Raw genomic sequence first — 25333 nt, 5'->3', positions numbered from 1 at the left:
GAACAATAGCTATAGACAGGTTAGATTTTCCTATTGTAATTTCAGAGAACTTGTACTTTTTGTCTTTATTTATTGAAATTTTTGTGGCATTTTTATTTGTTTGTTTAATGTTTGTCTTCCCCACCAGAAGTGGCTCAGACGGTAAAGAGTCTGCCTGCAGTGTGGGAAACCTGAGTTTGATCCCTGGGTCAGGAAGATCCCCTGGAGAAGAACATGGCAACCCTCTCCAGTATTCTTGCATCAAAAATACCGTGGACAGGGGACCCTGGCAGGCTACAGTCCATGGGGTCGCAAAGAGTCGAACACGACTCAGTGACTTCACTTTCACTTTCCCCACCAGATGCATGTCCCATGGGAGCAGACACTGGCTCTTCCCTTTTTTTAAAATATGATATTCTTTAGTCTCTAACACAGAGCCTAGCATATAATAGGCAGTAAAATTAGTTAAATGTAAAATGAATAAAGACTTTATTTAGATTAGTATATACAAAAAACTATTATCTAAACAGGACAGGTGGTGCAGTGGTAAAAAATCTGCCTGTCAGTGCAGGAGATGCAAGAGACGCAGGTTTGATCCCTGGCTTGGGGAGATCCCTTAAGAAGGAAAAGCCAACCCACTCCAGCAGGCTTGCCTGGAGAATCCCACGGACAGAGGAGCCTGACAGGCTACAGTCCATGGGATCGCAAGCACACACATACATTATCTAAATAGTACTCAAGTACTCAGCAGTCTAGTATTGATAATATTTAGAACAGTGTTTATTTTTTTGGGCTCCAAAATCACTGCTGATGGTGATTGCAGCCATGAAATTAAAAGACGCTTACTCCTTGGAAGGAAGGTTATGGCCAACCTAGACAGCATATTTAAAAGCAGAGACATTACTTTGCCAACAAAAGTCCGTCTAGTCAAGGCTATGGTTTTTCCAGTGGTCATGTATGGATGTGAGAGTTGGACTGTGAAGAAAGCTGAGCGCCACAGAATTGATGCTTTTGAACTGTGGTGTTGGAAAAGGCTCTTGAGAGTCCCTTGGACTGCAAGGAGATCCAACCAGTCCATCCTAAACGAGATCAGTCCTGGGTGTTCACTGGAAGGACTGATGTTGAAGCTGAAACTCCAATACTTTGGCCACCTGATGCAAAGAGTTGACTCATTGGAAAAGACCCTAATGCTGGGTAGGATTGGGGGCAGGAGGAGAAGGGGACGACAGAGGATGAGATGGTTGGATGGCATCACTGACTCGATGGACATGGGTTTGGGTAGACTCCGGGAGTTGGTGATGGACAGAGAGGCCTGGCGTGCTGCAATTCATGGGGTCGCAAAGAGTTGGACACGACTGAGCGACTGAACTGAACTGAACTGAGAACAGTGTAATTGCAGTGGTAGAATCCTGACTATTTTACTTTCTGGTTTTATTGCCTAGGACAAATTTAACTTATTCATATCTCATTTTTTTCCATATGTAAAATGAGAATAATTATAGTCTTTATTCTAAGCTATTATGAGGGTTAAATGAAATAATTCACATAAAATCCTTGGGAAGTGCTGCACAAATGTGGATTGATTTTATTGTTGTTCTCTTATTATTTTAGAGGTACTTCAAAGTTATGAGAGGAATGTATGGCTTTATTAGAGTTGTATTAGGAAACCTTCAAAGAATAGGTAATGTTCTAATAGGATATTAAAAGATGATAAAAGATGAGTGTTAAGCAGTGGTTCATGGGCAAAGTGGTGTATCTGTAAGCCATGCCAAGAAGTTTGTACTTTATTTTGTAAGTGATGGGGAAAGACTGATTTGAAGTAGAGGTTGATATGCAGACTTACCTTTTAGAAAGGCTATTTTGCAAGCAATATAGAAGAAAGATACTAGAAGCAGATAGAGCTGGCAGGCAAGATTATTGTGATCTTAAAGTTAAAATGTCAGTTTGGTGTGGTCTCTGAGTAAAACTGATACAAAAATATAGAAGAAATTATGCAGATAATGGTAATGATCATCCTCATCATATTTGTTATTATTAATAATTGCAGATGCCATTTACTGGCTGCTTGTCATATGCAGTATTTTAGCATTCATCTCACCTAATTCTTACAGGGTTGCTAGGAGATAGTAATTCTTCAGGTGTGCTTCCTAGACTAGCAGCATCAGCATCTTCTGAGCACTTGTTGGAAGTGCAGATTCTTGAGCCTCACCCCAGGCCTTTGGTATCTGAATCTCTCTGGGTGGGCGTCAGCAATCTGCATTTCAGCCTGATCTCCAAGGAATTTTGATCCTTGGTAAAATGTAAAAGAACCATTGTTGTATGTATGTATTTATACATATGAAAAATAAAAGGTAGGGTGTTTTTAATAATAGTCTGTCAATTCTTTAGTTTTTCTTAATATAATGTAATATATTAAATGTAGTTTAGCAAGTTTCTGATCAGTAAACTTTAGTTTTTTTCTTGCTTTTATTCTGAGATTAGAAATATTTTCTAATAAGAAACTTGTCTTCAGATTAATCTAGTGAACCAAAATATTCTGTATTATCTCTGTGTAGAGAGGTGACTGACATAGCTTGATGGTTTAGAACATCAGCTTTGAAGCTATACCATCAAGGTTTAATTTCTAACTCTGTCCTTTATTTGCTCAGTATTACAGGGCAAGTTATTTAACTTCTCCATGCCTTAGTCTTTTGTTATATAAAATGGAGTAACAAACAGTCCCTCATTGGGTTTTTGTGAAGATTAAAAGAAATAATTTTTGTAAAACTGCTACCACATACATTGTCTGTATTCAGTAGATATAATACTAACAACAGTTATTATTACATATAACAGATAAATTTGTCAAAAGTTACATAACAAATTTTTAATAGTGCTAAGATACCATCTAAGCACAGGATGTTTGTCATTGAAACAATATATTGGGTTGAATGGCTGTTATGTGCCTTAGGTGTAAGGACTCATTCTCTTTTTCTGGCTTTAGCAGAAGGGCATGCTCCTTTTTTTCTTGTCTTCCACCCTGTACCCATCACTTATCTCCTCTCTGTTATGGAGCTTTACAGAATCAGGTTCTTGTTTTAAGAAACAAACAAGTTTCCTCCTACTATTCTCCACTTGCTGCCCTGTCTTACTCCTTCCTCTCAGAGCCAAGTGTAAAAGGACTGATGGATATTTGCCACCTTAATTTCCTCACTTCCCTCCTGCCCACTGCTGGACAGACTTTGCCTGTTTTTTCTCCGCCTTTCTACTGAAATTGTTCAGTTTTACATCTGTTTGACCTTAGTAACCATTTTCTTCTTAAATTTCCTTTTTTCTTTAGACTCATTTTTGATTATTTACTTAATTATCTTTTCTATACTGTCATGAGACACTTCAAATCCAAATCTGTTTTCTCATCAGACTTTGTTTTACCTTTGTGTTTTCTGTCTTGGTTAATGATACTACCATCCAAGTTGGTTATCAAGTTGAAAATCTGTTCTCTCTCTGTCCAGTCTTCTACCGTTAATCAATTACCAAGTCTTATTGATGCTGCCTCTTAAATTTCATGAAATTCCTTTCCTTCTTTTCCAGCTTCTCTACCACTGAGCTAATTCAAGTTCTCATTATTCACCATTATTCGTTCACATTACTTACCCCCTTAACATCTCTTAAATACATCTCCTTCTTTCCATCTACATCTTTATTTTCCTCATTTCAGACCTCATAATTTTTCTTCTGGATTTCTACAATAGTCTCCTAACTGTTCTAATGGTGTTTGATTTCACCCCACTTTCCAAAGTATCCATCATGATACTGCTAGATTGATCATTCTAAAATGAAACACAGATCATATTACTTCTTTATTTATAATCCTCCCATTAAAAAGCAATTTCTTTCATTTGTCTCTAGATTAAGAGCCAGACTCTTAAGGATGTTATACAAAGCCTTGGACTCTGCCTGCTTTTTTATTCATGTGGTAGCCCCTTTCCTTTAGCCATACTATTTTAGGTTTTACTGCTGTTTGCTGTTCAGTGTTACTTCTCTGTGCTTGCATTTCCTCCCATCTGTCTTCTCCACTGTCTAAGCTGGGAACCTTTCCTCTGCGCTTTCTTAGTACCCTGTGTAGCTTAAGATCATAGCATTTATTACACTCTATTATAATTTGTCTGACTTTTTCACCAGATTTTACATTTACTGAGAACAGCATATGTGACTTCTATCTTAGGTCTTCAGTGTCTGATGCAATGCTTTGTGACATAGTAGGTGTAAAATAAATGGTTAATGCATATATATATATTTGAAATATGTAATTTTAAGTGCATTTTTTAATAAACTAGGAAGATTGAGGTGGACATGTCTATATGGTGTGTCATTAAATCTGAATAAACTTTGGAAGAAGAGCATTATTTCTTTCTTATCAGTTAGCAGCTTGAGTGCTACCATGTGTTAAGCCTTGGGTGAGATACTGCTTGAATGAAATCAAAAGAAATAAGAGAGAAGGACTGCTGTTATGATTTACTTTTTCTTTGACAAAATGTTCCTTTAAACAATCCATTTTATATTTGCAATTCATCATATTTTATTTTTAGTCCACTTTAGTTTTGGGGAAACAACATAGAACTCCTGTAGGTTAGCATCTCAAATGCTAATTTTGAACTTCACTGAGTCTAGTATGGCACTAGTCCAACACAATCTGTTAAAAATTTTCCTCTGGGTCAGATCTAAGTTGAGAAGAATGAGGTAACTTTAATGTGAACCCAGATTGTACTTCAGTCCTTCTCTCCAGTGAGTTGCCAAATTCACAATTCCACTTGTATCTGGAACTGAGGAAGCTGAGTTTAATGTGGATTTCTGCCAATGATAGCAAATCTTGGCAAGATAGTCTTGTTCTCTGTGCTTAATTATATAGCTTTATTATCAAGTTTTTCACATGTTTATTTGGAAGTGCCTCTCACATACTGTATTATTTTGGTGGTTGACCATTTGCTGTCAGACCGTCCTCCTTTCCTGAGAAGGCCCGCTCACATCTTTATACATTGCCGTTAGTTATCCTGCTCTGCCTCTTCACTAGATTTATAGATATTAAAGCTGTCCAGGTGTCTTCAGGATCATTACATCGGAATCCCTCTCTTTTGGGAATTAAAAATCTTAGTGAAACTGAAGGAGATAGTTATATATTAATTCATCCAGTATTTATTGAGTGTCTGCTGTGACACTGTTTGGGGCCTTGGAAAATAGCAGTGAATGAAACAAACTTCCAGGCTTTTAGGTGTTGACATTATGGTGGGGAGAGACAGTAAATTACACACAAAAAAGTATTTAATAAATACATCAAGTGCTGATAACTGCTCTGCAAGAAAAATAAGCAGGATAAGAGGGGGTACAGAATAACAAAGGGTGCTTGTGATAATATGTATAAGATGGTCAAGAAAGGCCTGTCCGATAAGGTGACTTTTAGTAGGGATCTAAAGGAGATAAGACAATGAGCCATGCAGATTTCTGGTGAAAGAGTATTCTAGTTAGAGGAAACTGATGTGGCGATGTGTTTGGTGTTTAAGGAGCCGTCTGGAGATCTGTGTGGCTGAAGCTGGATGAGAAGGGGGGAGAAGCAGGAGATGAAGTCAAAGAGGTAGCAGAGGACCAGATGGCTTAGAACTTTAATAAACCACGGTGAGCTCTTTAGCTTTTCCTGGGAGTGAGACGGGGCACCTTTGGAAGGTTTTGAGCAGAGGACTGATACAGTCTTACATACGATTTAAAAGGTGTTTTGCTCTTCCTTTAAATTGTAGCAGGGCAAGGATGGAAGCAGAGTGAACAGGAGGGAGGATACTTCTTTGGTAGTCCAGGTTTGAGATGATGGTGGCTTGGATCAGGGTGGTAAAGGTAGAGGTATTGAGAAGTGGTCAGATTCTGGATATATGCCATATTTTGTATGGTATGTGAATTATGTCTCCATTTATCTGTGGAGACTAGTCATATAGAGTGACTAGTGGATGAAATTGAATGGGTTAAAAAAAATAGAATGATGCTACTATCATCTCTGGGATGAAGACTCTTAAGACTTGAGTACAAGCCACATAGCTATTTTTAAGGGTAGAGCTGAGACAGAACCTTCTTCTGTTTTCTTCTCAATCTTTTCTCTCTATATTTTGTGCTCTTACTTTCTTTATTCAACAAACGTGTATGGAGCATCCACTATACACTAAGCATTGTGCCTAAAACTGAGGATACATAAGATATTCGGAATTGGAATCACCTGAATTTGGTGGCCAAAATGACTGAAGTGTCCAGTTCGGGAGGCAGTTCGAGTGGAGATGAAAGAGACATGGATTCCTAGAGGAGCAGGATTGCTGAAAGAAAATCTCTTTTTCCTGATAGACTCCCCTGTGGTCTTTTTCTCGTAGCCAAACTGCTTGAAATAATAGCTTGTGCTCACTGTCTCTTTTATTAATATGCGTACATTTTCTTTTAAATGTCTTTTAGTTTGTGTCATCATATTTACCAAGGATCACTAATGGCCAGGTCCTGTGTCCTTATCTTAGTCCTCACGTTACTCCTCAGCCCCCCAAGAAAGGGCTTCCCTGGTAGCTCAGGGGTAAAGAATCTGCCTGCAGTGTGGGAGCCACAGCTGACACGGGTTCCATCCCTGGGTTGGGAAGATCCTCTGGAGGAGAGAATGGCAACCCACTCCAGTATTCTTGCCTGGAGAAGCCTGGACAGAGGAGCCTGGTGGGCTCCAGTCCAGGTTGGTTCAGACACAACTGAAGCAACTTAGCACGACTTAGCGACTTAGTCCCAAGAAAGAACCCTTTTCCTGTAAAGGGCCAAGTAGTAAATATTTTAGTCTTTGCAGGTCATATACAACCACTCAACTCTGCCATTGTAATTAAAACATTCAACTCTGCAGCCATAGACAGCATATGAAAGAGTATGGCTATGTTCCAGTAAAACTTTATTTAACAGTCGAAACAAGTAACTGGCCAGATTTGGCATGAGAGCCAGAGACTTGCTGATCCCTGTTCTAAGCTGTTGTGTAATTGTAATCCTCCCTGCTTCTCTGTTAAGGAGTGTTTCTCTCCTTTAGCGATAGGTTTCCCCTTTTTCTTTTTTTTCTTTTTTTATTTTTTAAATTAGTGTATTGAACTATTTTGTAACTTTACAATATTGTATTTGTTTTGCCATACATTGACATGAATCCACCATGGGTATAAGGTTTCCCCTTTTTCATCGAATCAATGGTATCTCTTTGTGTAGTTACTTCTTCATGTAGTTCTGTCCATAGTATTTTCTTACTTTATGTTAAAGATTCTTGTAAGGCTTGTCAGTTGTGAGCACACTCTCTCTGTGTCTAGTAGGAAATAAGTGAGGCTGAAGGGTCCTGTTAATAAAATCCCCCTGTCCTAGAAACTGAGTCTGAGCCAGTGTTCTCAGGGAGGATAGTTTTCTGCCATCACCGTCTTGATGTCCTAAGTCTGCCGCTTTAGCATCCCCTGCAAGCCTGAAAAGAGCCCTTCAGTCAGCGAAGAGTCTTTTCTGTGGTCCCTTGTCTTCTTGAGGGAAGTTAAAGGAATGATGGGCTTCTCTAAAAGGGGAGGTGCTTAAAGTCTCTTGAGGGTCTTGATCTGTATCTTTTGTTATCTTGGGGGTCCTAGATCCAGTCCTCCGAAGATAGCAAGGGATGGCGGTAACTGTGAAGCCTGGTACCGGCAAAACTCTGATCTCTAGTCTGAACTTGACTGTTGGCCATCTTCTTGTGTCTCCCCTGCCTTGCCCCACCAAGCCCCAACCCAACCCTGAGTCAGTTTGCAAAATCCTTTTGTCTCAACACGGCTTTCCTGACTTTGGTTTCATCTTGTCTTCTAGCTCGGAGAAAACGATACTGTTAGCTATTGAATGTTTCTGCCCCACACTGAGATCGATGTATTAGTCTGGTCTGGCTGCTGTAACAAAATACTGCAGAGTGGGTGGCTTACACAGCAGAAATTTCTCACAGTTCTGGAAGTTAGAAGTCCCAGATGAAGGGCAGGTTTGGTTTCTCCTGAGGCTTCTCCTCTTGGTTTGTCTTTTCACTTGGGTCATCACATGCCTTTTTTTTTCTGTGTATGTACATCCCTAGTGTCTGTTCCTCTGCTTAGATGGTACCAGTCACACTGTATTAGGACCTTATCTTTATGATCTCTTTTAACTTAATTCTTGGTGGCTCAGACAGTAAAGAAGCTGCCTACAATGTGAGAGACCTGGGCTCGATCCCTGGGTCAGGAAGATCCCCTAGAGAATACTGAATGGCAGTCCACTCCAGTATTCTTGTCTGGGAAATCCCATGTACAGAGGCACCTGGCGGGCTACCGTCCATGAAGTCACAAAAGAGTCAGACGCGACTTAGCGACTAAAAACAACAGCAAATGACAACAACCTCTGTAAAGGTCCCGTCTCCAAATATAGTCACATCCTGGGTTAGGGCTTCAATATGAATTTTGGAGGGACACAGTTTGGTCCATAATAGTAAATATCTATAACTGTCTTTCCCTTCTTCCTTCCTTTTATGTTGTTCCCTTCTCTTCTCCACCTTCTCCCTTTAATTTCTTCTGCACTGGCTCATTTTTACCAAGAGTAAACATACTACTGCTCACCACTGTACTGCTCACCACCACCACCACTGTGTACTACTGCTGTGTTAGATTGTGTTAGATTGTTACTCTTACTAGAAAATGGATCACAATCTAAATGCTCTAGAAGTGATATTTTTGACTTTCAAATGGGGAACAGAACAGTTTTGAAATTTTAGAGGAGATTAATACTGACTTTTTTCCTATTTCATGGTTTGATAAACTATTCCCACATTAATGTTAAGAGTAAAAGTGTATTAAAACTCTTAAAATACCAAATCAATACAAAGTGTCAAAATTTGTAGGACAGTTAAAACACCACTGAAAGGGAAGTTAATAATACCTGTTAATTTTTTTCTCTGTCTGTTTTTCAACAGCTGAGCCTTTTGTTTATTATACTTTTCAGTTCTATAATTTCCAGTTGGAAGTACCTTCTTCTTTATGTCTTGTGTTTCTTTGCTGAGACTTTCTATTTTTACACTTTTTTTGATATTATCTTTATTAATATTAAAAATGTAAATGGCAAGGTTTATGTTTACATTTGTTTCAGCCAGTTGCAGGTTCATCACTGCTTTAAAATATTTGTCAAATAATTTTGACATTTTTGTTCTTTAAATTGTTGACATCTATCAATTATCTGCTTTCAAAAATAAACTTATTTCTGGTTGTGCTGGGTCTTTGTTGTTGCACACAGGCTTTTTCCATTTGTGGCAAGCGAGGGCTGCTCTTCCTTGCATTGTGCGGACTTCTCATTGCGGTGGCTTCTCTTGTTGCAGAGCACAGGCTCTAGGGCTCGGGCTTCAGTAGTTGCAGCTTCCAGGCTCTAGAGTGAGGGCTCAGCAGTTGTGACACCTGGGCTTAGTTGCTCTGTGGCATGTTGAATCTTCCCAGACCAGGCATCGAACCCAGATTCTTATCCACTGTACCACCAGGGCAGTCCTGAAGTCATTTTATGTTTGTTTTATACATATTGTCCATAAATTTTAGTTGTACTTAATGGATAGAATAGAGGAAGAATACCTACTCCATCCTCTTGGAAGCAGAAGAGTGACACATAGTTTTTAAACGGTAGTGCCTTTCTAGTTGATGGAATTTTAGGTAAAGTATAAAGAATATTATGTATAAAATACAAGTATATATGTCTGCCTTTTTCTCTCTGTATACGTAAGAAAGGAAATAGTTTGGTTGTTGTGGCCTAGTTCTGGCCCTTGAATTACTGAGTTTTCATAGTTTCTTTCCTTCCTTTTATTTATGAATTCTCAGTCTTTAAAAATGGTATGATTTTCATGCTTACCCCAAAGATATGCTGAGAGTGGTAGGGGTTTAGAAGTAGATACTGTGTCCATGACTGCTTGCTTCATGCAGTGATTTTTGACCCCGGCTATTCTTAGGCTTATCTGGGGAGTTAAAAAAATACACGTTGGCCCCCTCCAGATCAGATTCTTTGGACTGGGTCCAGGATATCAGGAATTTTTAAAAGCCCTAATATGTAGCCAGTGTTGAGACCCTCTGGCCAAGGTTTCCTTAAAGAATGTGGAGCCAGAAACGAATACATGAATATATATTTTTTTATCATTTTCACTAAGTTTTGGTTGAATCTGATGATTTAAATTTAATTTGGCTTTTGTATTTGACCAAGGCAGCAGATTAAATCCTTCTCTTCTCTAGACAAGGTTGAGGGACCATGTGGACAGATACTTCTTTTCTCTAAAATTTAACATTAATTTCTAACTGTCAAATTAAATTCCTGAGATCTGTCGTTTCTTTCTGATTATAGACTTTCCACATTTTCAATTGTGTGTTTTCTTTTTTTTTCTTAATATACCTTTTGTTATTTACTTTTAGTTTTTCTTATTTCAAATTACATTGATTTCATCCTATAATACTTTTTTGTTAAACTGATTTGTACTCGGCATAATACTGTCCTTGGGCCAGAGCCACCTCTATCGCATAACACCCTTGTTACCTTTGTGCGTGCTTAGTCGTGTCTGACTCTCTGCGACCCCTCAGTGTCCTCTGAGGCTCCTCTGTCCATGGAATTCTCCAGGCAAGAATACCAGAGTGGGTTGCCATGCCCTCCTCCAGGGGATCTTCCCGACAGTATTAGCATTAGAAACCATAGTAGTAACTTTTCTTAATGATTATATTAAAGTCCATTGTTCTGTTTTGAGCTTTAAATGTATCTTTTCCCATGTGATTGGTTAACATCTTAATTCACTGAGTAATGGCAGAGCTTTCACATTTTGATGTACAGTACAAAAAAAAAAATGACATTTGTCAGTATCACTACTAGTCTCATCAGAACAGTTTTTAATTTTAAGTATTGGTAAGTTATTAAGTGCGATCAGTGCAAAGAAATAGAGGAAAACAGCAGGTTGGGAAAGACTAGAGATCTCTTCCAGAAAATTAGAGATACCAAAGGAACATTTCATGCAAAGATACGCTCGGTGAAGGACAGAAATGGTATGGACCTAACAGAAGCAGAAGATATTAAGAAGAGGTGGCAAGAATACACAGAAGAACTGTACAAAAAAGATCTTCACTACCCAGATAATCACGAAGGTGTGATCACTCACCTAGAGCCAGACATCCTGGAATGTGAAGTCAAGTGGGCCTTGGAAAGCATCACTACGAACAAGCTAGTGGAGGTGATGGAATTCCAGTTGAGCTATTTCAAATCCTCAAAGGTGATGCTGTGAAAGTGCTGCACTCGATATGCCAGCAAATTTGGAAAACTCAGCAGTGGCCACAGGACTGGAAAAGGTCAGTTTTCGTTCCAATCCCAAAGAAAGGCAATGCCAAAGAATGCTCAAACTACCGCACAATTGCACTCATCTCACATGCTAGTAAAGTAATGCTCAAACTTCTCCAAGCCAGGCTTCAGCAATACGTGAACCGTGAACTTCCAGATGTTCAAGCTGGTTTTAGAAAAGGCAGAGGAACCAGAGATCAAATTGCCAATATCCGCTGGATCATCGAAAAAGCAAGAGAGTTCCAGAAAAACATCTATTTCTGGTTTATTGACTATGCCAAAGCCTTTGACTGTGTGGATCACAATAAACTGTGAAAAATTCTGAAAGAGATGGAAATACCAGACCATCTGACCTGTCTCTTGAGAAACCTGTATGCAGGTCAGGAAGCAACAGTTAGAACTGGACATGGAACAATAGACTGGTTCCAAATAGGAAAAGGAGTACGTCAAGGCTGTATATCGTCACCCTGCTTATTTAACTCATACGCAGAGTACATCATGAGAAACGCTGGGCTGGAAGAAACACAAGCTGGAATCAAGATTGCCGGGAGAAATATCAATAACCTCAGATATGCAGATGACACCACCCTTATGGCAGAAAGTGAAGAAGAACTAAAGAGCCTCTTGATGAAGGTGAAGGAGGAGAGTGAAAGGGTTGGCTTAAAGCTCAACATTCAGAAAACTAAGATCATGGCATCTGGTCCCATCACTCCATGGGGAATAGATGGGGAAACAGTGGAAACAATGTCAGACTTTATTTTTGGGGGCTCCAGAATCACTGCAGATGGTGACTGCAGCCATGAAATTAAAAGACGCTTACTCCTTGGAAGGAAGGTTATGGCCAACCTAGACAGCATATTTAAAAGCAGAGACATTACTTTGCCAACAAAAGTCTGTCTAGTCAAGGCTATGGTTTTTCCAGTGGTCATGTATGGATGTGAGAGTTGGATGATGAAGAAAGCTGAGCGCCGAAGAATTGATGCTTTTGAGCTGTGGTGTTGGAGAAGACTCTTGAGAGTCCCTTGGACTGCAAGGAGATCCAATCAATCCATCCTAAAAGAGATCAATCCTGGGTGTTCATTGGAAGGTCTGATGTTGAAGCTGAAACTCCAATACTTTGGGCACCTCATGCGAAGGGTTGACTCATTGGAAAAGACCCTAATGCTGGGTAGGATTGGGGGCGGGAGGAGAAGGGGACGACAGAGGATGAGATGGTTGGATGGCATCACCGACTCGATGAACATGGGTTTGTGTAGACTCCGGGAGTTGGTGATGGACAGAGAGGCCTGGCATGCTGCAATTCATGGGGTCGCAGAGAGTCGGACACGACTGAGCGACTGAACTGAACTGAAGTTATTAAGTTCATAGTAACAAAAATTTTTGAAAATTTGAATTTTCACTTGAAAGCTTGAATTTTATCGTGGGTACCAGAAAGTATCTGTGTTTTCCTTGAAGTGATAGGCTCACTTGGCTTATTTTTGAGGAAGTGTTTGCCACGTACCCAAATCTGAATTATCAAGAGTTTGCCTATCAAGTCTTTTTTTTTTTCTTCAAGTAAGAATGATGTTCCCCTCAAAAGTGATGGTTTGGCTTGCACTGTAATCACATGTGTGCTTTTTCATTGAGACAACCATTGTTCTTTCATAGCAGCGTAAGTAGTATATGCTTCCTTCTCATTTAATCACAAGAATACTAAAAAGGTATTTATTCAGGTATCAAGATTCCTAAAAATGAATGTTTTTTTCTTTTTCATCAAGGACATTCTTAAATGAAAGTGACTTTTTTTTTTTTTTTTAAAGAAAACCGTGACTGCATAGTAAAGAGTACAGTGATTACTAGGATAGTTTGGTTCCACTATCTTGATTGGTGCTAGGGGTCCGGCAGTTTTACCCATCATTATTTTTTTTTTACCTTTAGTGCAAATGTCAATAGAAAAAGGAGAATAATGTCTTAGTATTTTTATGAAAATAGCTTTGACCTGATGGGCCCTAGGACTTCATGAAGGGGGGACCACACTTTGACAACCACAACTGTAGAAAAAAAATGTAGAGAAACATTCTTCACCTTCACTTGAGGTACTTCTCGTATAAACTTGTGTATCAGTTTCACGATACTTTGCCATGTTTGAATGCCCTGTAATTTGGTATTCTGTTTGAACCCCAGTGGAGTGAAGTGCAGTTCAGATCTGGCGCTAACCACCTGGAGTTGGCATAGACCCCACAAGTTAAAGGTCACAGTTTCCAGCACAACTGCTGGTTCTTCAGAGACCAGCTGTGCTTCAGGGGTCTTCCGGTCACTGGTACCGGCTGGCTATAATTTTGTCAGTTCCTTTCACTTCCACAGGTTCAATAATTTGTTAGAATGACTCACAGAACTGAAGAAAGCACTATAGTTATGATTATAGTGTTAATACAAAAGATACAAATCAGGAAAACCAGCCTAATAGTTCACGTGGATTAGGTTGGTGCAAATGTAACTTCAGTTTCGGTCCATGAATTTTAAATAGTGATAACTAGGCTCAAACTCAACTAATCAAAATAGGAACCATTATAGTCATCACATTTTTGCCAACAAGAAATAAATTTGTTTATTTTGTAGCATAAAAATCTGTGCCTCAGAATTTGATGAACTCTTGGAAAGCTTTTTCTGCCTCCTGCTGGTTGTGGACACATTTTCCCTGCAAAAAGTTGTCAGAGATGCTTGAAGAAGGGGTAGTCGGTTGGCAAGAGGTCAAGGGAGGCAGACGAGGCAAAACTGTGTAGCCTAATTCGTTCAGCTTTTGAAGCATTGGTTGTGCGACGTGCAGACTGGCATTGTGGAGAAGAATTGGGCCCTTTCTGTTGACCAGTCCCGGTTGCATAGGTTGTAGTTTACAGTGCATCTCATCAATTTGCTGAGCATACTTTTCAGATGGAATGGTTTCTCTTGGATTCAGAAAACTGTAGTGGTTCACTCCAGCAGCAGACCACCAGACAGTGACCATGACCTTTTTTGGGTCCCGGTTTGGCTTGGGAAGGTGCTTTGTCACTTCTTCTTGGTCCAGACACTGGAGCTGCTTGTTGCTGGTTGTCATATAAAATCCACTTTTTGTTGCACGTCACAATCCACTCAAGAAATTGTTCATTGAAGATGACACTTCAAAATGATGATTCTTTTTGATTTGCAGTCAGCTCATGAGGCACCCACTTATTGAGCTTTTTCACCTTTCCAATTTGCTTCAATTGCCAAACGATGGTAGAATGGTTGACATTGCATTCTTTGGCAAGTTCTCCTGTAGTTGTAAGAGGGTCGGCTTAGATACTTGCTCTCAGTTGGTCGTTGTCCACTTTGATCGCCGCCACTACTCTCTTCATCTTCAAGGCTCTTGTCTCCTTTGCAAAACTTCTTGAACCACCACTGCACTGTACGTTCATTAGCAGTTCCTGGGCCAAATGCATTGTTGATGTTGCGAGTTGTCCCTGCTGCTTTATGACCCACTTTGAACTTGAATAAGAAAATTGCTCGAATTTGCTTTTTGTCTAATACCATTTTCCATAGTCTAAAATAAATATAAAATAAACAGCAAGTAATAAGTCATTAGTGAAAAAACATAAAGTGAGAAATACGTGTTAAAATGATGTATAACATAACTACATTTATTAAGAATATATTCCAATAGCAAATGGCAAATTTTAACAATGCAGAAACTGCAATTACTTTTGCACCAACCTAGTAGTAATTTAAATGAAATTAAAAATTCAGTTTCTTTGTTACACTAGCTTCATTTCCAGTACAAGTGTGCCTCGGAGATATTGCAGTTTTAGTTCCAGACCACCCCAATGAAGCAAATATTGCAGTAAAGTGAGTCATATTTCTTTGGTTCTCCAGTGCATATAAAGGTTATGTTTACACTGTCGTTTAGTCTGTTAAGTGTGCAATAACATTATGTTTAAAAAAAAAACAATGTATTTTCCTTAATTTAAAAATATTGCTTAAAAAAATGCTCATTTTTCTTGTAAATCTTCGGCAAGTCCTAGTTATAAAATCAGAGAGCACCATAACAAATATAATAACACAACAAAAAAATAGGAAACATTTAAGAATTACCAGGCTGTGACACAGAGACATGACGTGAGCAGATGCTGTTGGACACATGATGCTGACAGACTTGCTTGACGCAGGGCTGCCATGGACCTTCAGTTTGTAGAACACGCAGTATATGCATAACGCAGTAAGGCAAAACACAATAGAACAAAGTGTGCCTGTCCTTGATAGAATAGATTCAGGTTATATATTTTGGGGAAGGATTTCGTGGGTGATGGTGTGTTTTTCATATTGTGTCGTATCAGAAATCACATACTGTCAGTTTGTCTCTTGGTAAAGTCTGATCACTTAGTTAAGATAACAATGAGCAGATCTCTCTATTGTAAGGTACGTCTTCTCCTTTGTATTTATTGAGTGGTCTGGAAGGGTACTTTTGTAATTTGCAAGCATCCTTTCTCCAGTAATCATTCCCTGGCAGTAGTATCCTCTGGTGGTCTTTGCCCAAATTGATCATTGCAGTGCTTTGAGGGTGACAGATGTTGATCTTCTAAGTCATTCAGTCATTGTGTGTTTATTAGCTGGTATTTTTCTATAAAGAACAGCTTTTGTTAAACTTTTTTAAAAATACCACTTTATATCATCTGCAGAGACAAATTTTGCAGGATAGGAAAAGAAATCATCATTTTCTACCTGGCTGAGCTACTATATATGGTATTTACATCGTTACACTGTTGTAGACACTGAGTATCAGTTTAAAGAAAATAATAACTAGTTTGGAAGAGGAAAGGTACTTGGGGAAGGGGCAGGAAGAAGAAAGCTACATGTTCATCTTCCTGTAGTTGAGGATCAGAAGATTATGCCTCAAACTGAAAAATCAAGAAGTACCATTGTAATCATGTTATTTATATAACTGAAGTAAATACCTAAAAAATCAGGCAAAACAGCGAGGTGTTTACCCTGGAGAAGAAAGGATTAGTGTGGAGCTGCTGTTTTCCATAACAAACTTCCACAAATTCTTGAAAACTGTGTGCCTTCTAACTTCAAATAAATTTTTTTAATGGAAAAATGAAATGAAAAAATGAAAATATTACTATAGGCTAATTGATTTTCATCTTATTCAGTATGTTAGCTCAGTCGGTAAAGAAACTGCCTGCAATGCGGCGGGAGACCGGGGGTCGATTCCTGGGTCAGGAAGATCCCCTAGAGAAGGGAATGGCAACCCACTCCAGGATTTTTCCCTGGAGAATCTCATGGACAGAGGAACCTGGCAGGCTACAGTCCATGGGGTCACAAAGAGTCAGACACGACTGGAAGACTAAACCACCACCATAATTATAGCCACTATTATTACTATTTGGCTGCTCAGTTTTTCTAAGTTCAGCTAGTCCTGCGGCTTTTGGCATGATTTCATTAATCTTTGAGTGCTTCCTTACAGAAATAAGGCCCAACACTGTTTCTTCAAGGAGCACTGATTTCTTTCAGTGGGAATGGCATTTTTGAAACTAAAATTTGGATGCTGGGTGTGCTCACTGCTACAGATGTCCTCTATCTTTAAATGTATCTGGTCCTTCCAATTTCATAGCCTTCCCCCGCCCTGCCCTCCTCCGTGGTGGGAGTTGATTGATTCTCATTGATGCCTCAGATCTTTTGAGTTAAGACTTGTCCATTTACTTTTCTGTTTTCAGAATTTTATTGCTATCCCATATTTGCTGTTGTCCTTCTCTCTGGAGTTTAAGCATTTAAAAAAATTCCTACTGTCCTTTAGTAGCATTTTTGGAATGCCGTTGAGTGAGTCAGTGTATCAAGTCACCATATTTAACTGGAATCTTTTACATCGACACTCTTAGTATAGATTTGAATTTTACTCTGCATATATAACTAGGTCTAATGCTGCTGGGGATACAAAACTTGATAGGCCTGTTTATGCCTTCAAGTAGTTTCCATGTTACTCAGAGCATTTAGAATGAGTTTAAAACTAACTGGAGTCCGTGTTAAAATATGCCGAGTGCTGAAGCTGAGGTGTATGGTGTGATAGTGCGTTGCCTTATATTTTGTGTTCTAGCACAGTGGTGCGCCGTGTTGGCTGTACGTTAGGATTACTTGGGAGACAAAAAATAACTGTGCCTGGTTCTCAGATCAGATTTAGATTAAATCTGAATCTACTATGAGTGAAGCTAAGTTCTACAAGTTCTGAACTTCTTTTGGTAGACTTGATTAGTTTGTGTTTTTTATTTTTGTTTTTTTTCCTTTAAGGGCCAAGAAGATACTTCAGGTTCATCTTTTAATATTTCCTGCCCCACACCAGGAATAAGTTGGTTTCCTTCCTCGACCCCTTGGTATTTCAGACCTCACACCTTTGAAGTACATGCAGCTCTCTTCTCTGTGCCTCATTAACTCACTCATTCCATTCTTTAGGACCCAGCCTCTCATTTTTCCTTTAATCGTCAATTTGAGCTAACTCATTTTGTAATGCCCATTGTTCCCATCTATTTTAGCACTTACACTGTTTTGTTGACATGATCTGGTATGCATTTTCCTACCCCATTAGAGTCTAAGCTTCTTGAATAAATTCTAATATTATATGTTTGGATACATTTTATGTGCTTAAAAAAGTTAATTGAGCTAATCACACACAGGAATTCCATTTCTGGAGATGGAGAGAGAGTAGAATTATAAAGTTCCTTAAGTTTTGGCTCTTAGTCACTTTTGATTTCTTCTATAGCCATATTTTATGGATATTTTTGAATTATATTAAACGAATATTATATTTCAACCTTGAAAGATGATTAAGACTTAACTGAAAGCATTCAAAGGTATTGGAATTTAAATTGTGCATCTATGAGAGGTGCCTGTAGAAGCAGACTGAAAGGGGTGATAGCTTAAGCAGTGGTTTTAAATGATGCCTTTGTTCAATTATAAATATATAGTGACCTTTATAATAAAAAATTTTAAAGGAATCTTACACAGTCTTGTACAATGCAGGCCATCCCAGGTGGCGCAGTGGTAAAGAATCCGCCTGCCAATGTAGGAGACACAAGAGATACAGATTCAATCCTGAGTCAGGAAGATCCCCTGGAGTAGAAAATGGCAACCCTCTCTCATATTCTTCCCTGGAAAATTCCATGGACAGAGGAGCCTGTCAGGCCCTAGTCCTTGGCGTCTCAAATAGTCAGACACAATGAATGACTGACTCACAGCACATGTAGTCTGTAGACAGTGAATTGATATTTTGAATTTTCGAGATTTTGTACCAAATCATTCTGTACTGTTGTTTGTTTTCTCATTTTACCTTTCTTTTTTATTATATCTTTCCATTTTCTTTTTTCTTTATCATCATGATTTATTACAGGATATTGAATATATTCTCTGTGATATACAGTAAGACCTTGTTGTTTATCTAGTCTATATATACTTGCTTGCATCTGCTAGCACCAAACTTCCAATCCATCCCTCTCCCCTACCCCTGGTAACCACAGGTCTATTCTCTGTGTCTGTGAGTCTATTTCTGTTTCATGGATAAATTCATTTGTATCATATTTTATATTCCACATATTAGTGAGATCATATGGTGTTTGCTTTTCTCTTTCTGACTTACTCCACTTAGTATATTAGTCTCTAGGTCCATGCATGTGCTACAAATGGGATTATTTCATTTTTTATGGTTGATTAGTATTCCATTGTATGTGTGTGTGCAGGTGTGTGTGTATACACACATGATACATATATCACATCTTCTTTATCCATTCATCTGTCAATGTACATTTGTGTTGTGTCCATGTCTTGGCTATTGTAAATTCACTTTTCTTTCAATAAAACATTTCTTTGTGGTTTTATAATTTATACACTTGTCATTTTTATGGCAATATGTTGCTCCATTTTGTTGATACATGGTATTGTACTTGGCCATGTCTTAATTGGTATTTTTTATTTACATTTTACCACAGTTACAGAAAGTGAACTATAATTATTTTTATACAAATAGCTTTGCATTTTCTTTTTGGGAGACCAAATACGTGTTACAGAGCCTTTATCTTATAATAGAATTATCTGTGGCGGAAATTTAATGGAAACATGGAGATAGTGTGAAGTAGATAAGGAGCCAGATAGGTCTGATTTCTAGTTTTGAAAGCCACTTTACTAGCTGTGTGATCTTGAATAAGCTAATTAAGTGAGCCTCAGCAGTAAAATTGGATTAATAGTAGCTAACATTATTGTGCATTTATAATGTGGCAGGTACTATTCTAAGTATTTTACAAATATTAACCCATTTAAACTTCAGAACAGCCTCATGAGGTAGCTCTATTATTGTTCTGTCATTATTAATATTGTTCTCAATTTTAAAGTATGGAAACAGGCTTAGAGAAGTAAAAGAGGTCAGTCAGATGGCTGCTTATGATGGAGGTGTGATGGTAACCCAGTGCCATCTAGAGCTGGCTCAGACCTCTAGAGCTGGTTCTTTTATTCACCCTGGACTGCCAGGGCATCAGCTACATCCCTCCCCTTAATCTGAGTCCTAGGCAGACAGATTGGCCTTCATGAGCCAGATTAATGATTACTGAAATTCCTGCAACTGAAGTCGATTATGAGGTCATGCTTGCAATACTCTAACCTTGGGCTTACTGTAGAAACTGCACCCTGAGAGCAAGGATCACTCTAGATCTTCATATTCTCTTCAAACTTCTGTCTATTTAAAGTTGCTTTTAAGGGAGTGGTGAGAAAATTTTAGAGTTGTATTTTTATATTAATACAGGCCTTTTGTTATCCTTCACTCTCCTCTTCTACCTGCATATTCTTTTTAACCAACAATTGAGTATTTTCCTAGTAGGGTTTAACTCTTAACCTAGATTGCTAGGTAGAGTGCCAGAGTCTTTCAGACCCAAAAAGGAATCTGAAAAATATCCTGCCACCTCACTTACATGAAAATTCTGAGGCCACACAGCCAGAGGGTGATTTAGGACTCCAGCCTATGTTTCTGACTTGAGTCCAGCATTGGCTTTATTCCACTGCACTGTTTACTACCTGATTTGTAATAATCTTTTAAAAGTATTATTACTGTGTATTCTTTTTAGGAATTATATACTTTAACTTAGCTTGCTACCTCTGTATTATGTTCACTGTCAGAAGACAGCTATATGTGTTTTTAGTTCTTCACAGTTTAATGAAGTGCTTTCTCATCCTTTATCTCATTTGCTTGTTAGGAAGATAACCTTTTGCTCATGTACGTGAGGTTCTTGAATAGTGGCACAGGTCCCTTTGTGATTCCACCATGTCCGTTGCTCCTGTACATTCACAAGTCCTAGCTACCTTAGCTTCAGACACATGTATTGACTCACTCTACTGAGATTAGAGTTCAGGCATTGTTGCTTCTCAGCTCCAGCTTTTTTCACATCCTCTGGATGCTCCTGGAGTCTAAGGTGTGAAATTCCAGGCATGAAGATAATTTGTTGTTTTGAGGCGCTAATGTTCTTGGCTTCTTAGACTACTTGTGATCAGGGAAGTTCTTTAAAAAACTCAACCAGAGGTTCACTATGTAGTTAAGCAACATGTTGTGTAGAAACAAACACAAAGATAATCATATCATTTATTGTACTAACATTCTTCAATCAAAATGGTGTTAGAGATAAGATAAATTTTATGGCTGTAATGTGTGTCCATGTGATTTGGTTGGTGTCAAGGAAGGGAGTGAATTGTTAGGATAAGGCTAGCCACTGAATGCCAAAACTTTCTACAGCAGAGGCCTGTTACCTAATCAACTCATACAAAACCTGGCAATTCTTAAGAGGATCCTCTCTGATTCATGATTAGGTTAAATTAGCTGAACAAAGTCAAGTCTGTGAGAAAAATCTGTCAGTTTGTTATTATCTAACTTTAAAAAGAAAAGGAAATAAAATGTCTAGTGTTTTCCCTGGAGACTTTTAGAGCCTCTCCATTTTGGTAGATCATATATTAAGACTTATTTGTTTGAACTGTATGCAGTTCAGTGCTTGTTTGAGAATAGAATGTGAACATTTTAGGATCACTTTATGATAGTACTGGGCAAATAAGCTTTAGAGTTAAGCTTTTTATCCTTGGATTTATAATAGCTACTGCTAAGGTGAGCCTTATATGTTAAGATTATCTGAAGATAAGACTGCAGCTCACTCACTGGCTCAAAGTTCAAAGGAGAGCATTAGCTCAAGGACATAAATCGCTGAGTTGTTATCCATCAATTTGTAACAGAAGGGCAGATGAACAGCATTTATCTAGACAATCTAGTATCATATACCTGCAGTTTGAGGTCAGTCTCTATAGGGGTTTATGTACATATGTGCTTTGAACTGTTTCGCAGAGATGAGAGTTCAGATTTATTTTTATTCTCTAATTTGAAGTAGCAGGTGTATTTGTGTGCCTTTTGCCACAGCTGATATTAACCCCATTTTGCCCCTCCTTAAAGCTGGAATGTGTGCATGCGTGCCTGCTACGTAGCTTCAGTTGTGTCCAATTCTTTGCAACTGTATGAACTGTAGCCTGCCAGGCTTCTCTGTCTTGGGATTCTCCAGGCAAGAGTATGGGGGTGCTCTCTTTCAGGGGATCCTCCCAACCCAGGGATTGAACCCTCATCTTGTACGGTTCCTGCATTGCAGGCGAATTCTTTTTTGTGGTTTCAAACTGTGGAGCTGAGATTATTTAAGTTATTTGCAGAAGAATTTTATTTTCTAGCACTCCATTGTTTGCTGTTTTTTCACATATGCCCCCCCCAACCCCCCGCAATTTGATTGCAAGCTCGGTGCGTTCAAGATATGTGTCTTACTTTAAAATCTGTAATATCAGGGCTTACAAAGTTAGATATGTAATGGGGGCCATCTGATAAAATATAAAACTGAGCCAGGCTAGATGGGGTCCATGTAAAAGGGAAAACATACATCTCATGTAGAAGCAGTCTAATTCCAGCACATTTTTACCTTATGGGACTGTGAACTCAGTGTTGCCCGAACAAAATGTATCCGCTGATGCTCTCTGGCCTGTGACTTATCAGTCTGCTGTTTCTTTTAATAAAACATAGGAACGCACAGAAAATACTTGGTACATAGTTGTCACTTGGTAGATGCTCATTGTGTCATAAAACTGGCTACACTGCTTTTGAAGGACTATCTTAGATGTCATATGTGTAATGTGATGTAAGATGAATAAGAATGTTCTCTTCTATTAAAGGATTTTCTCTTTTTCAAAGAAGATGAGTATAGTAATAAAGAGATTAACTCTTACCCTAGAATAAACAGATTGGGATATTGAATCTTCATTGCCTTGTCCACAGAAAGTCTTTTGCATAACTTTCCAAGTTAGGAACCAGTGATAACCAGTGATAACACATTTTAGTAAACTGCCGAATATATTGAGGGCTCTCAGAAGAATGATATAGTAAATTGTTAGAATACCTGAATGCCCTGTAATTAAGGTGTCTGTTTTTTATTTCTTGAATTCTGGAGTAATGTTTTGTTTTTCCTTTTCTCTAGCCCCTCAAACAATGTCGTTAGGATGTACTCTTGCTTCTTTTTCTGTAGTGTGTGTGTGTTAGTCACTCAGTCATGTCCAACTCTTTGCGACCCCATGGATTGTAGCCCACCAGGATCTTCTGTGCATGGGATTGTCCAGGCAAGAGTACTGGAGTGGGTTGCCATTTCCTTCTCCAGGGATCTTCCCAACCCAGGGATTGAACCCACATCTCCTGCATTGCAGGCAGGTGCTTTGCCATCTGAGCTACTAGTGAAGTCAAATGAAGTGAAAGTCGCTCAGTCATGTCCAGCTCTTTGCAACCCCATGGACTATACAGTCCAGGGAATTCTCTAGGCCAGAATACTGGAGTGGGTAGCCTTACCCTTCTCCAGGGGATCTTCCCAACCCAGAGATCAAACCCAGGTCTCCCACGTTGCAGGTGGATTCTTTACCAGCTGAGCCACAAGGGAAGCCCAAGCTACTAGGGAAGCCCCAAAATGCAAAGCATAATTTGCGCTGCCCAGGGATCGACCCTGGGTCACAAGAATGGGAATCTTGCATGATACCACTATACCAGCAGTGTGGCTAAAACTTTTTATTTTATATTGGTGTATAGTTGATTAATAATGTGTTAGTTACAGCTGTACAGCATAGTGATTCAGTTATTTGTGTGTGTGTGTGCATGCCTAGTCATGTCTGACTCTATGACCCCATGGACTGTATCCACTGTCTGTGGGATTTTCCAGGCAAGAATACAGCAATGGGTTGCTGTTTCCTACTCCAGGGATCTTCCTGACCCAGGGATCAAACCTGCATCTCCTACATTGCAGGAGGATTCTTTATTGCTGAGCCACTGGGGAATCTCATGTGCTATACAGTAGGTCCTTGTAAAACCACACTTTTTTTTTCTCCGAATTCCTCCGTGTTGCTTTCCCCATTATCCTAGATAAACATCAACAAACGTTCAGAATCAAAGGTCACTCCTAAAACTTAAATTGAGGAAAAGTGCAGGATGAAGCACTATTTTTACTCCTAGAGTCTGTAAGCTATTTTTGCCTGAGCTTTTGATGTCATATCCAAGATATTATTGCCAAGACTAATGTCATGAAGCTTTTCCTTCTAGAGATTTTATAGTTTCAGGCATTAAATTTAAGCATTATACTGGAGTGGGTAGCCTTTCCCTTTAGGTGTAATACTGGAGTGGGTAGCTTTTCCCTTCACTAGGGGATCTTCACAACCCAGAAGTTGAACCCAGGTCTCCCGCTTTGCCAGTGGATTCTTTACCAGCTCAGCCACAAGGGAAGCCCTTGTAGTGAGTATACCTTGTTTCTTCCATTTCGTTCCTGTAGATACCATCCCAGTTTAAAACTGTTTATGACTCATCCTGAGACCTCTATGCTAGCCACATTTAGAATACTCGAGGTTTGTTTGTTTTTTCTTAATCCTTTTCTTAGGTCACACACAAACCCTGATTAAAAGCAAAAATATAAAGACACACATGGGGGTGGGGGTAGGAACCAACTTCTTTCAGTTGTGCACTTTCTTGCTGACCAAACTCCATATCCTTCATTCCTCTTCTAATCTTATCATTTCTTAGTCCCTTATAGGATAATCAGCTTGTTCTCTGCTCCTCCCAACAACTTTATTTCACTTTTCCTTATCCTATTCTAAGGAGAATGACCTCTCTCCTTAATGCTTTATATGATTTTCTTTATCATTGTATAGTTCTTTAAATCTTTTACTGTTCTTTTATTACTGGACTGAGTTAGAAGTTTCTTAAGGACAGTGACTATATTTCCTGCTGCATCTTTTAATTCCATATGAAGTCTAATACCATGCTTTTGTGTGTTCAGTTCAGTTCAGTTGCTCAGTTGTGTCTGATTCTTTGCAACCCCATGGACTGCAGCATGCCAGGCCTCCCTGTCCATCACCGGCTCCCAGAGCTTGCTCAGATTCATGTCCATCAAGTTGATGATGCCATCCAACCATCTCATCCTCTGTCATCCCCTTCTCCTCCTGCCTTCAATTTTCCCAGTTTCAGGATCTTTTCCAATGAGTCTTCACATCAAGTGGCCAAAATATTGGAACTGCAGCTTCAGCATTGGTCCTTCCAATGAATATTCAGGACCAATTTCCTTTAGGATTGGCTGGTTTGATCTCCTTGCTGTCCAAGGGACTTTCAAGAGTCTTCTCCAGCACTACAATTTGAAAGCATCAATTCTTCATCTCTGAACCTTCTTTATGGTCCAGCTCTCACATCCATACGTGACTACTAGAAAGACCATAGGTTTAGCTTATGTGGACCTTTGTTGGCAAAGTGATGTCTCTGGTTTTTAATATGCTGTCTAGGTTTCTCATAGCTTTCCTTCCAAGGAGCAAGTGTCTTTTAATTTCATGGCTGCAGTCACTGTCTGCAGTGATTTTGGAGCCCAAGAAAATAAAGTCTGTCACTATTTCCACTTTTTCCCCGCTTCTGTTTGCCTTGAAGTGATGGGACTGGATATACCACAGTCTTAGTTTA

The 25333-nt window shown here is 39.0% G+C and overlaps 1 protein-coding gene and 1 long non-coding RNA gene across 5 annotated transcripts in view; both read left to right on the top strand.

Annotated features, from left to right (window-relative positions):
* STK3 (serine/threonine kinase 3) overlaps positions 1 to 25333 on the top strand; it is a 294249-nt gene that overhangs the window by 132726 nt on the left and 136190 nt on the right. The gene's annotated exons all lie outside the window — the stretch shown is intronic.
* LOC145511012 (uncharacterized) lies at positions 10912 to 21229 on the top strand. Its single transcript, XR_014057370.1, has 2 exons — positions 10912 to 11011; positions 16706 to 21229. It is a non-coding gene; the product is annotated as an uncharacterized LOC145511012 (long non-coding RNA).

The sequence above is a fragment of the Giraffa tippelskirchi genome, chromosome 6, assembly GCF_054371585.1.
Source record: "Giraffa tippelskirchi isolate mGirTip1 chromosome 6, T2T-mGirTip1v1.2.pri, whole genome shotgun sequence".
In the NCBI taxonomy this organism is placed as follows: Eukaryota; Metazoa; Chordata; class Mammalia; order Artiodactyla; family Giraffidae; genus Giraffa; species Giraffa tippelskirchi.
This window is presented reverse-complemented; position numbering and strand designations above follow the sequence as displayed.